This window comes from Heteronotia binoei, chromosome 7 (genome assembly GCF_032191835.1).
Source record: "Heteronotia binoei isolate CCM8104 ecotype False Entrance Well chromosome 7, APGP_CSIRO_Hbin_v1, whole genome shotgun sequence".
Lineage (NCBI taxonomy): Eukaryota > Metazoa > Chordata > Lepidosauria > Squamata > Gekkonidae > Heteronotia > Heteronotia binoei.
In genome coordinates, this window is record NC_083229.1 from 132,093,266 (window position 1) to 132,103,764 (window position 10,499).

General features: G+C 42.3%; 1 non-coding gene across 1 annotated transcript; it reads left to right on the forward strand.

The window, feature by feature from the left end:
* Nucleotides 1-10,061: 10,061 nt before the first annotated feature.
* On the forward strand, nucleotides 10,062-10,128 carry TRNAP-CGG (transfer RNA proline (anticodon CGG)). Its single transcript has one exon. It is a non-coding gene; the product is annotated as a tRNA-Pro (tRNA).
* The last annotated feature ends 371 nt before the right edge of the window (nucleotides 10,129-10,499 follow it).

Here is a 10,499-nt window from a genome sequence, read left to right on the forward strand (position 1 = left end):
ATATTTTGCAGTGGGGATAGGTTTGCCTGCCTGCCCCAGGACTAAATGCCACAATGTCACAGCAGGCTGCATAACAGGAAGTGACATTAGTGCATTCTGGGACAGCTCTATGGATAAAAACCACTGGATTTTGAGTGAATCCCAAGACACAATAATGTCACTTCAAGTCACACACAATTTCCCCAGCAAATCAGAAGTCAGCTCCCAGCTGATGCTGGAGTCTGCTTCTGATGGCTGCACACCTATCCTCTTCTGCCCATCAATTAATTGGCTGCCAGACTGACAGTCCCTAATGACTGCAGCTGCTTCTCAGAGTCCAAAATGCTTGCTATTTTTTTTTAACGGAACAAAAGCAAAATTTGAATTGTCTGCCCAGCAGCATACTTCATTAAACTCAGCCTATAGGAGTTCCCTCTCTCTCTCTCTCTCGCTCTCTCATCAGCATTATAATTACTTTCATGAAGGGGATGAGCACAATAAGCTTTCCGTGTGCATTTCCATGTGCTCTGCTGTTCATTTGTACATAAACAGAAGTTGTCCTGGGGAGTAAAACTCTTTGATAATATTTTCTGGGCTGAGTCATCACAGAGAAACATATGTGAATTGCTCTCAGGTTGAGAAACGTAGCATTTTGACTGAAAAGAAGCTGAGCTCGTCACAAAAGCTCCCACTGAAATGGAAACATAATGAAGGAAATATGCAAATATTCACATTCTTCAAGAAGATAGCGCTCAAATAGATTTGTTTTTGTCTGTCTTTAATCTGTTGGCTTTCTTGATAGCAGGCCCCCAAGCTTTTTTTCCCAAGGACAGCAAACGAGGAGCATTTATAACCATTACAGAATCCATGCTTTTCTTTTCTTCACAAAGGAGACCTGAAGCAGCCTGTGACGTTCTCTGCTCTTTCACTTCATGCTCACAACAAGCACCCTGTGAGGAAGATTGGGCAGAGTGGGAGCGGTGGCGTAAAGCCACCCAGCTTTTATTGTTCAAAGCTGGTTCTCCCAAATCCTGATCTGTCCTTTTGACCACTACACAATGTTAGCTGTCTTTTGAATCGTATGTGATAAGTGACATCAGACTAGACATTCCTGTATTCATAATGAACCAATGTGGTGTCATGGTTGAGAACAGCCTGGTAGAGATTGGTAGGAAGGCATATCGTCAAAAAGTCAAAAACGAGAGTTAAAAAGGTACGTGTGGAGAATTTCCTCTAGTCAAAGAGATCATTACTCTGAAAAATAATTTTAATTTCTATTTATCATATTTAGAATTTTTATTCCTCTTCTAGTCTGCACCTTCTGCCCTTTCTTTCTCTTCTTGAGACATCTCTGACAGCAGGCAAGTTAATGGAAGGCCACTTTGGCTAAAAAGTACCCTGAGTTTACCTCAGGTTTCATCCTTTCTTGAGTCTCTGGAATTGTTTTGGCCCAGAACACCAATGTTGTCAAATCAGCCTTCTACCACCTCCAGCTGGTTCGGCATTGTAGGACTTGGCTACAATGGTCACTTCTAGCTTAGACTACTGTGACTCACATTATGTGGGGCTGCCCTTGAATCTGATCTGAAAACTCCAGCTAGTGCAAAACATGGTTGTGCACCTATTGACTGTGATGTCTGTGCTGTTTGGCGTTCAGGCAATGGTACGCCAATTGCAATAGCTACCAAATGAATATTAGAGCTAGTTAAACTGGTGCTAACCTTTAAAGCTTTGTGCAGCCAGGGACCAGCATATCTGTGGGACCACCTCTCCCCTTATGAGCCCAGTAGAGCTTTATGTTCAGCAGACCAACATCTACCGGCAGTCCTCGGCCAAAAAGACACCTGCCTGGCTTCGACTTTGTCAAGAGGTGCTCTTGCCATGATCCAGTCGGTGACCTGTAAACTTCATAATATGAACCATAGCTCATTGGACAACTATCTTGCCCTGTAGTAACCTCTCTTTCCTTTCGTTATGCCTGCTATCTATAGCACTCTGCCTTGTAACCATCATGTACCCACGATTGTTCTATGCTGGACACTTCAAGGTCGGGGAGTCTAGTTCACAGAGATTTGCTTGCACTTGCATCCAAGGGTGTCAAGTAGACGGATTCAATGATGAGTCAAAATTGATACTAAGACTATATTTATTGATACACCGTTACTTTGGCTCAAGCCTGTGGCTTGAGAGGAACGAGGCCAATACATTGATACGAGAGTTTTAAGGTACACTTCAAAGAGATTCCTATGGGGGGGGGGGCAAAGGAACATTCACACATAACTCCAAAGATACTTTCCCAGGGCAGTTATCAAGCTGGTTGTCCTTGTATTCTTATGCGAATCTTCCTCCCTCGGGAGGCCCTGTGGGAAGGCACAGATTACTTTGTTCTCAACAGTTACCAGCCATAAAGGAAAAGGGGGCGACTAAAGGGTAATAAACTAGCAGCATTTGGTTCATCATGATTTTACCCAGGCCTGGTTTTGACAGGCCAGAACCCAACAGTCTTTGGCCAGAATCAGTCGATCAGTTGACAGGGGGCATCTGGGAAGGAACCTTGGGGGAGGGAATGTTTTTCATGCCTAATGCTTGAATGTTCTAACAGTTACCCCTTAAGGGGGCACTTGCCCACCGGAGCCAGTTTTAGCTACACTCGTCTAGCCTGTCACATCAATCTCTCAATAAACTGATCTCTTGCATCCACTCGAGTCATTTAATGGGGAAGAACTTACAGGAGTTGACACTTCTTAGCCTTGACCTCAGACTGGTGGAATATGTTCCCAATTGAGATCAGGGCCCTGTGGGACTTATTATAGTTCTGCAGGGCCTGTAAAATGGAACTGTTCTGCCAGGCTTTCAGCTAACCAGCAGGCAACCAGTTATTCTGGTCCCTTCTGCCAAAACTGCTCTCATACTCAGTGGTGTAGAGGGCAATGTTTCCATCAATAGTAACCAAACTATTATTATGTCTCTGCCCATGTGCCCTTCAATGTAAGCAGCTTAATGGATTATTACTGGCTTGCCTTCTGGATTCCATTAATTATGGTTTCATTGCTTATATTTCTGTTGTGACCTGCCCTGAGCCCATTTGCAGGGGAGGGCGGGATAGAAATCAAATAAATTAAATTAAATTAATATTGTCAAAACAGCTGCATTCTGGCAAATCGATATTTTCTGGGATTTAATTGTTTGACACCTAATTCATACCTCTGGATATGAACTTTCTCCAGACTAAGGAGTCTCCCTTCAACTTAAGTGACTTTTCCACAGGTGGTGGACACAGACTAGAGGTCGACATAGGGCAGAGGCCCAAAACACACTATTCATACCTCAACTAAAAGTTCAATATTATGATATATGCTTTGCAAGCCTTCTGTTCTACCCATTGCCACTTGACACAGCAGGGAAGGGGGGGGGGGAACTGTCACACCAGACATGATGTCATGCTGGTGTGCTTACTTAACCAGAAATGATGTCATGCTGGTGGGATGACATCATTTCCGATTTTATGCCAGAAGCGATATCCTGTCCTGTCTCTGCCCAGTCCTTTTGCCAGCTGGCAGGCAAACCTAACATAAGAAAACGTGAGAGAAGCCATGTTGGATCAAACCTGTGGCCCCTCCAGTCCAACACTCTGTGTCACACAGTGGCCAAACCCAAAGTGTCATCAGGAGGTCCACCAGCAGGGCCAGAACTCCAGAAGTCCTCCCTGTCAGTTCTGGGACTATCCTCAATTAAAGAAGGCTTCCGTTGTAGTCAGAAAGCTGGCTTTATTGATAGATGGAAACAGTAATGATACACGTCCGTGTCAGAACTGGATCACCTTTGGGGTGGCCAGTACTTATACCTTATATTGGGCCATTATGCAGCCAGCCAAAACCATAGTGCAAAAAGCTCGTGCAAAGTGGTACAAACTGGTTCCCACCAACACCTTTCATTCCCCAAACATAATGCTGTGTGAGTTGTCTCTGGGATGAGATAAAGCAGCCTTGAGACAGTGGATTCACTCTCCTCCACAGGGTAGAAAGGGATACTTGTGCTTGTTACAATGAATAGACCAAAGCCAGAATGAATCAGGCACCATCCACCCTCTCTCATTCTTCAGACATCCAACATATAGATGGCAAGGTCCCTTGACACTCCCACTGTTGCCACCCAAGCACCAAGAATACCAAGCAAGCATTAATCAAGAAAATATAGTTTTGCTTATTTATACCAGCCTTATCAAAATGCTCTTAGTCCACAATTTTCCATTAATATTCTGGCTCTAGCATCCCAAGCTGAGCATTTGTGTTTCCCCACAGCTATCAAAGAACCAGACATATGCTTCCTTCAACCAGCCAAAGCCTCAAGGGAAGGATTTTCCTTGCTGCCTCTACAAATTTTAAATGCAGACAAATGGTTAGGGAAGTAAACTGTTTCTGTGAAAGCTTCAGTGAAAAATGCTGTTTCTTGCAGGATGCCTAATGGTTCTAGCAGAGCTGTAGGAACCTTGACTAACAAAACAAAAGAGTTATGTCTGACATAACTGGAACCAAATACTTTCAGGAGTTTATAGATTTAATTTAATATCTTCTGTTTTGAATTGGATGACATTAGTGCTTGGACAAGAGTGTTACTTTGCCGACTGGCTCTATGAATGTGTATTCAGAATGTAACTAATCAAAACACAGTTTGTTCATTGTTCTCAAAAAACTAATTCGTACCCACCCATTTTTTTGCTCCAACTTTTATTTTCAAACCAGCAAAGAGAAAATCTGGATGTTATGCTGTGAGGTTTTTATGTATTCATATATTCGAAAGTTATGCCTTTCTTTTTACCATATTTGGGACTCCAAAGAACTTATGACATTGTTCTTCCATTTGAGGTTGACAACAACAGCCCTTTGAGGTAGGTTAGGTTAAGAGGGAGGGAGTGGCTCAAGCTTCCATGGCAGAGTGGGTTTTGAGCCAGAGTCTCCCAGATCCTTGTCAAACCCTCTAACTACAATACCATAATGACTCCCACCAAGAACATTCTGTCCGCAGTTTCCACTTTCCTGTGTCAACCTTGTTTTCATTTCTGAGGTGAAGAAGTCAGGAGAGAGACCGATATGGCTCCGTATAAATGCAGTTTAGATTAGGTAACCTCTCTGTTTCTGTTTCATTGGTATTTTGAAGGGCAGGCAGTGACAACAGCGAGCCAGTGATCCAATCCTGTATGAGGCAGATCCAAGTGAGCAGCTGTGTTGGCCTGAAGCAATACAATAAAGTTTTTTGTCCAGTGGCACCTTTAAGACTAACAAAGTTTAATTCAAAATGTAAACTTTTGTGAGCTAAAAGCACACTTCATCATTTCACATTTTCAAATGTTCATCATTTCATTTTCGCCTACTGAAGAGCAGTCCAGAACCTGACCAGTGGCACCAGCAGCATGTGGCCCTGCCACCAATCTGAGTTGGTGGCCAGCCCCATTATGACGTCCAATGCATCCTGGATTCCAGAATTAATCATGGGATTGTATACTATCTGGTTAAATGGGCCCACTTTTTGGAGGGACACAATGAATGCGTGAAGCCCATGGACATGAATGCCCCCAAGTTGATCTGGGAGTTCCATAATGTCAGAGGAAGGAAGGAAGGAAGGAAGGAAGGAAGGAAGGAAGGAAGGAAGGAAGGAAGGAAGGAAGGAAGGAAGGAAGGAAGGAAGGAAGGAAGGGAGGGAGGGAGGGAGGGAGGGAGGAAGGAAGGAAGGAAGGAAGGAAGGAAGGAAGGAAGGAAGGGAGGGAGGGAGGGAGGGAGGGAGGGAGGAAGGAAGGAAGGAAGGAAGGAAGGAAGGAAGGAAGGAAGGAAGGAAGGAAGGAAGGAAGGAAGGAAGGAAGGAAGGAATTTATATATAATGAGATAGCCATTAAATCCATAGGAAGATAAAACTGAAGAAACAAAAACTGCCAAAACAGGATAGTAAACACTGCATGGATTAAAAGTATAGGATGGTTGAGGCAAAGTGGAAGGGAAATCAGCAAAAATGGCCTTCCTACCTTTGCCAGTGAACCCTGGCCTGAGTAGCCCAGGTTAGCCTGATCTCATCAGATCTCAGACGTTAAGCAGTGTCAGTTCTAGATAGTACTTGGATAGGAGACCTCCAAGGAATCCCAGGGTCATGGCACAGAGGCAGGCAATGGCAAACCACCTCAGAAGTCTCTTCCTTGAAAATCCCAAGGGGGTTGCCATAAGTCAACTGCTAATTGATGGCACTTTCCACCACCACCCCTTGCCATTGATTGAAAACGATGGTATCCGGTAAACCTCAGGGTTCATATATTCACCATATATGGAACAATCAGAAGCAATTACAATCACCACCTACATTTGGTGGTTCTTTATGAACCTCACTGATTTTACCTTGCTTGAGAGACTATCAGTTCCTTGCATCTGGTGGCATTCCTAGTCTTCTAGGAATCTGGCCTAAAGCAGGGGTTCTTAACCTTTTTTGGTCATAAGCCCCTTTGAGAATCTGATGAAAGCTATAGAGCCCCTCATTCACTAGAAAAATACAAATAAACACATTTTTCATACACCATACAAATAAACACACTCCACCCCAAAACTATCATTTGTTCATGAATTGATCTAAATTGTTCCTTTATTCTCTTTTTAGTTTATTTTCGTTATGCATCAGCTTGTTTAATTTTTTTTCTCCTTCTACTATTTCCTTCCATTTTCTTAGTTCCTGTCCATACAAATTAGCTTTGGGGGCTGATGTAGCATATAGCATTCAAGTACTTCCAACTTACCCTCCGGTACTGTCAACTTTTGTTCATCTGATCTCTAGACTGTGGCAGATGACACTCTTTTTTTGAAAGCCCCTTTGGTTTCACAGTAGTTTGCTGTTATAGCATGGAGTGAAAAGTGAGAGAGGTGCTATTTGACAAACCCATAGGATAACTAGAACTTGTTATAGATCCCAGTAGGCAGCCGTGTTGGTCTGAAACAATAGAACAAAGCAGTAGACAAGTGCACCTTTAAGACCAACCTTCTAAAGCAAAATTCAAAGTATCCAACCAATTTGTGAAGTATGAAAGAGCACAAATATTGGATATCTATTCCAGTATTATGTCTACTCTTTTCACATCACACATGCTGTCTCTGTTATGGAACAAAGGTAGTTTCTATATGTTTAAATTATTTTAATATGGTTTTGGGCTCCAATTTGAAAGTGGGGTATATTCATATGTTTCTAGAATCTGAGTACTTATAGTAACAGAGAATCACCCAAAGTCATAATTTTAATATAAAATATTTATTATTTCTGCAAAATAGAATAAAATAAAACTTGGGAAGGGATGAAGTAAGGATCCTTGGGGGAAAAGATCACAAAAGAACCCAAAATGTACATCTATATCTATATATTACATGATATGGAGTTGGTTTTATGGTAGATTCTTTTTTATTAATTTACACACCACTTTTGTTATTTTTAAATAGAAAGGGGATCTGTAATAATTGCCCTAGGAGAAATTCAGTGGAATCACATAATTGTTCAGTTAAGTGAGGTAGAAATTTAATCAATGCAGTAATGAAGCATCCTTTTATCAACCAATCTCCATTTTATTTCTTCCCCACTGTTCTTCCACATGGAGTTCACATTCTTAGTACACTGCAGGAAATAATGGGTAACTTCATAGGATTCCTGCCCCTCCCAAATTACACTGAGTAAATGGCATTGCTTCTTATCTAGTTAAAATATCTTAATTAACAGATGTAGTGAAAATTGCTACATTTTATTTAGCCATAAAAACCTGTTTTAGCACTGAACCGGCTTTAAATTATGTGATTTCCAGTACTTATTGTTCAGAATTGCTTATTAAAATGTCCAAATGAAGAATGCAGACCTGTTCTAATTAATTCTATTTTTAAAATATTTTTTTTAAAAAATGCTTCCTTTTAAATGAGAATAAATACATTTTGTTGTCATTTTTTCTTTTTAAATTTCTTAGATGCACAATATGATAATTTTGTGCTCCCAGAGTAATTTCCTTTTGAGCTCTGACAGAACTCTAGGTTTTCCACATCCCTGTGAGGAAAGAATTTATCATTGTTGTGTTCTGAAAGATGGAAAGCTAATAATGGAAAGATTAAAGCTTCCATTTTCTAAGTGCTGCTACTTTTAGATTTGGTATTCAGAACTTGTTTGAGCAACTAAATCTCCTGTGAGTCTGTTCAGCCTCAGATATTACTTTTTGCTGAGGCTTCAGAGAAGTAAGTGAGAGCAAAACACGGTTTTAGGGCTATCCTCCTGACCTCCCCCCCCCCCAATGCTGACAGTAGAGATTTAAGTACATGCAATATTGACATAATGACTATGTTGGGGGTGAATCCAGTAGCTCAGCTCAGCAAAGTCTGAAGCCTTTCTCCAGCCTAATGAGTATGGTTGTCAGGCCTCCTGCTATTTTTATGCTATTTTATTATGTTTTTTGTAGTCCACCTTTCTCACTTGGACTTTTTAAATTTATTTACTTTAGATTTTTATCCCACCCTCTCCGCAAGCAGACTTCAGGCAGATTACACAGAGTGACTCAATACAACTAACAGATGGAATATTCAATAAACAATGCAATTGTTGTAGGGTTAGGGTTGTAGAATTAATTAAAAATCTAAAAACAGAACAGAAGCAAAACCTAGGTATTAACATGACACGTTAAGCAGGCGTTTAAATGGCTCCAAACCATTTAAACCAAATAGCTGAGCAGCTGGGAGCAGAAAGCAGGGGTTAAATGGCTTGAAGTCATTTAAACCCTTGCTTTCTGCTCTTCACAAACTGCCATGAATTGTATCAAAATTCATGGAAGTTCATAGCAGCTCTTCAGTTTGCAAACATCACTTCATAAACCAGTCAAAATTGATGACGAACTTTAGTTCATGAGCCAATTCATGCCCATCCCTATAAACAACAGGACACACACACACCCCTTGATTAAGCACATTGACTTAATCTGCATTGTGCAGGGGTTGGACTAGATGACCCTGGGGGTCCTTTCCAACTCTATGATTCTAATCTGGAGAGTGTGGGGTGAATCTGACCCTGAATGCTGGTGATCATTTTCCAAATGGTGACTTACCACCAGCTGCTTTTAGCTCCTAGATATATTGACATCTGTATTATTCTACCAAGGGTAAGGAGAACATGGCCCTTATTTCATTATAAATTGGGGGAATGATAGAAATGAACAGTGAATAGTAAAAATTCTCCACAAGAAAACATAAACTGCTAGCTTTCCAGTTGGTAACATGCACACTTCTCCATGCTGAATATTCAAACATATTCAAACAAGCTGAGGACTTCATATCTGTGGTGGTACGAAGTGCCACCAAGTCAAAGCTGATTTATTGCAACCTGTGGACTTTTCAAGGCACGAGACATTCAGCTGTGGTTTGCCCTTGCCTGCCTCTGCATAGCAGCCTTGGGCTTCCTTGGGGGTCTCCCATCCAAGGACTAACTGAGACTGACCCTGCTTAGCTCCTGGCTAGCCTGGATAATCCAGCTCAGGGCTCTTAACTGTAGCTGGTGACAAAATGTGGTTTTCAGTTTAAACACAAATGTTTAAAGTAAAAGAGAAGAAAAATTCAGTGGAGGGGATGAGCTTAGAAAGTTTGGAACTCTGGATGCCAGGCCACTGCCTGGGATCCCCAGGAGGATTTGGGGAGTGGGAGGTGCACTGGAATTATGCCAGTGTGCAACATCACTTCTGGTGAAAAACCAGAAGGGGCATCATGACATTGGTCGGCGAAGCTGTTGGATTTTCCAGGACTCAATGGTTAAAACATCATTTTTGTCAGATACTAGAGCATCACCTATGACTAGGGCAGCCAGTGAATGTGAGGGATCCCCCACCCTGGCATCTCCCCAAAAGGGTCCAGGCAAATAGGCATGAAAAACCTCAGCTTGAGACCCTGGAGAGCAGGGGAGGGCCGGTGGCTCAGTGGTAGAGCATCTGCTTGGGAAGCAGAAGGCCCCAGGTTCAATCCCTGGCATCTCCAAAAAAGGGTCCAGGCAAACAGGCGTGAAAAACCTCAGCTTGAGACCCTGGAGAGCAGGGGAGGGACGGTGGCTCAGTGGTAGAGCATCTGCTTCGGAAGCAGAAGGTCCCAGGTTCGATCCCTGGCATCTCCAAAAAAGGGTCCAGGCAAATAGGCATGAAAAACCTCAGCATGAGACCCTGGAGAGCCGCTGCCAGTCTGAGAAGACAATACTGACTTTGATGAACCAAGGGTCTGATTCAGTATAAGGCAGCTTCATATGTTCACCATCTGGTCCCATTGCACACTGCCAATTAGAGCTACCTTTGTCATTTCCTGTAAGGTTTTTTCTGTAAGTATACAAAGTCACATTTTTTTAAAGAAGTCTTCACAACATTATGCTCCCCCTGCAAACCTTTCACAACCTATGAAGTCAGAAGTGTATTGATGCCATCACACATACCCTCTTTCCCCCCCACTTCTCTCCCCCCTCCACAGCCTTTTAGGATTCCTTCAGGGAACACA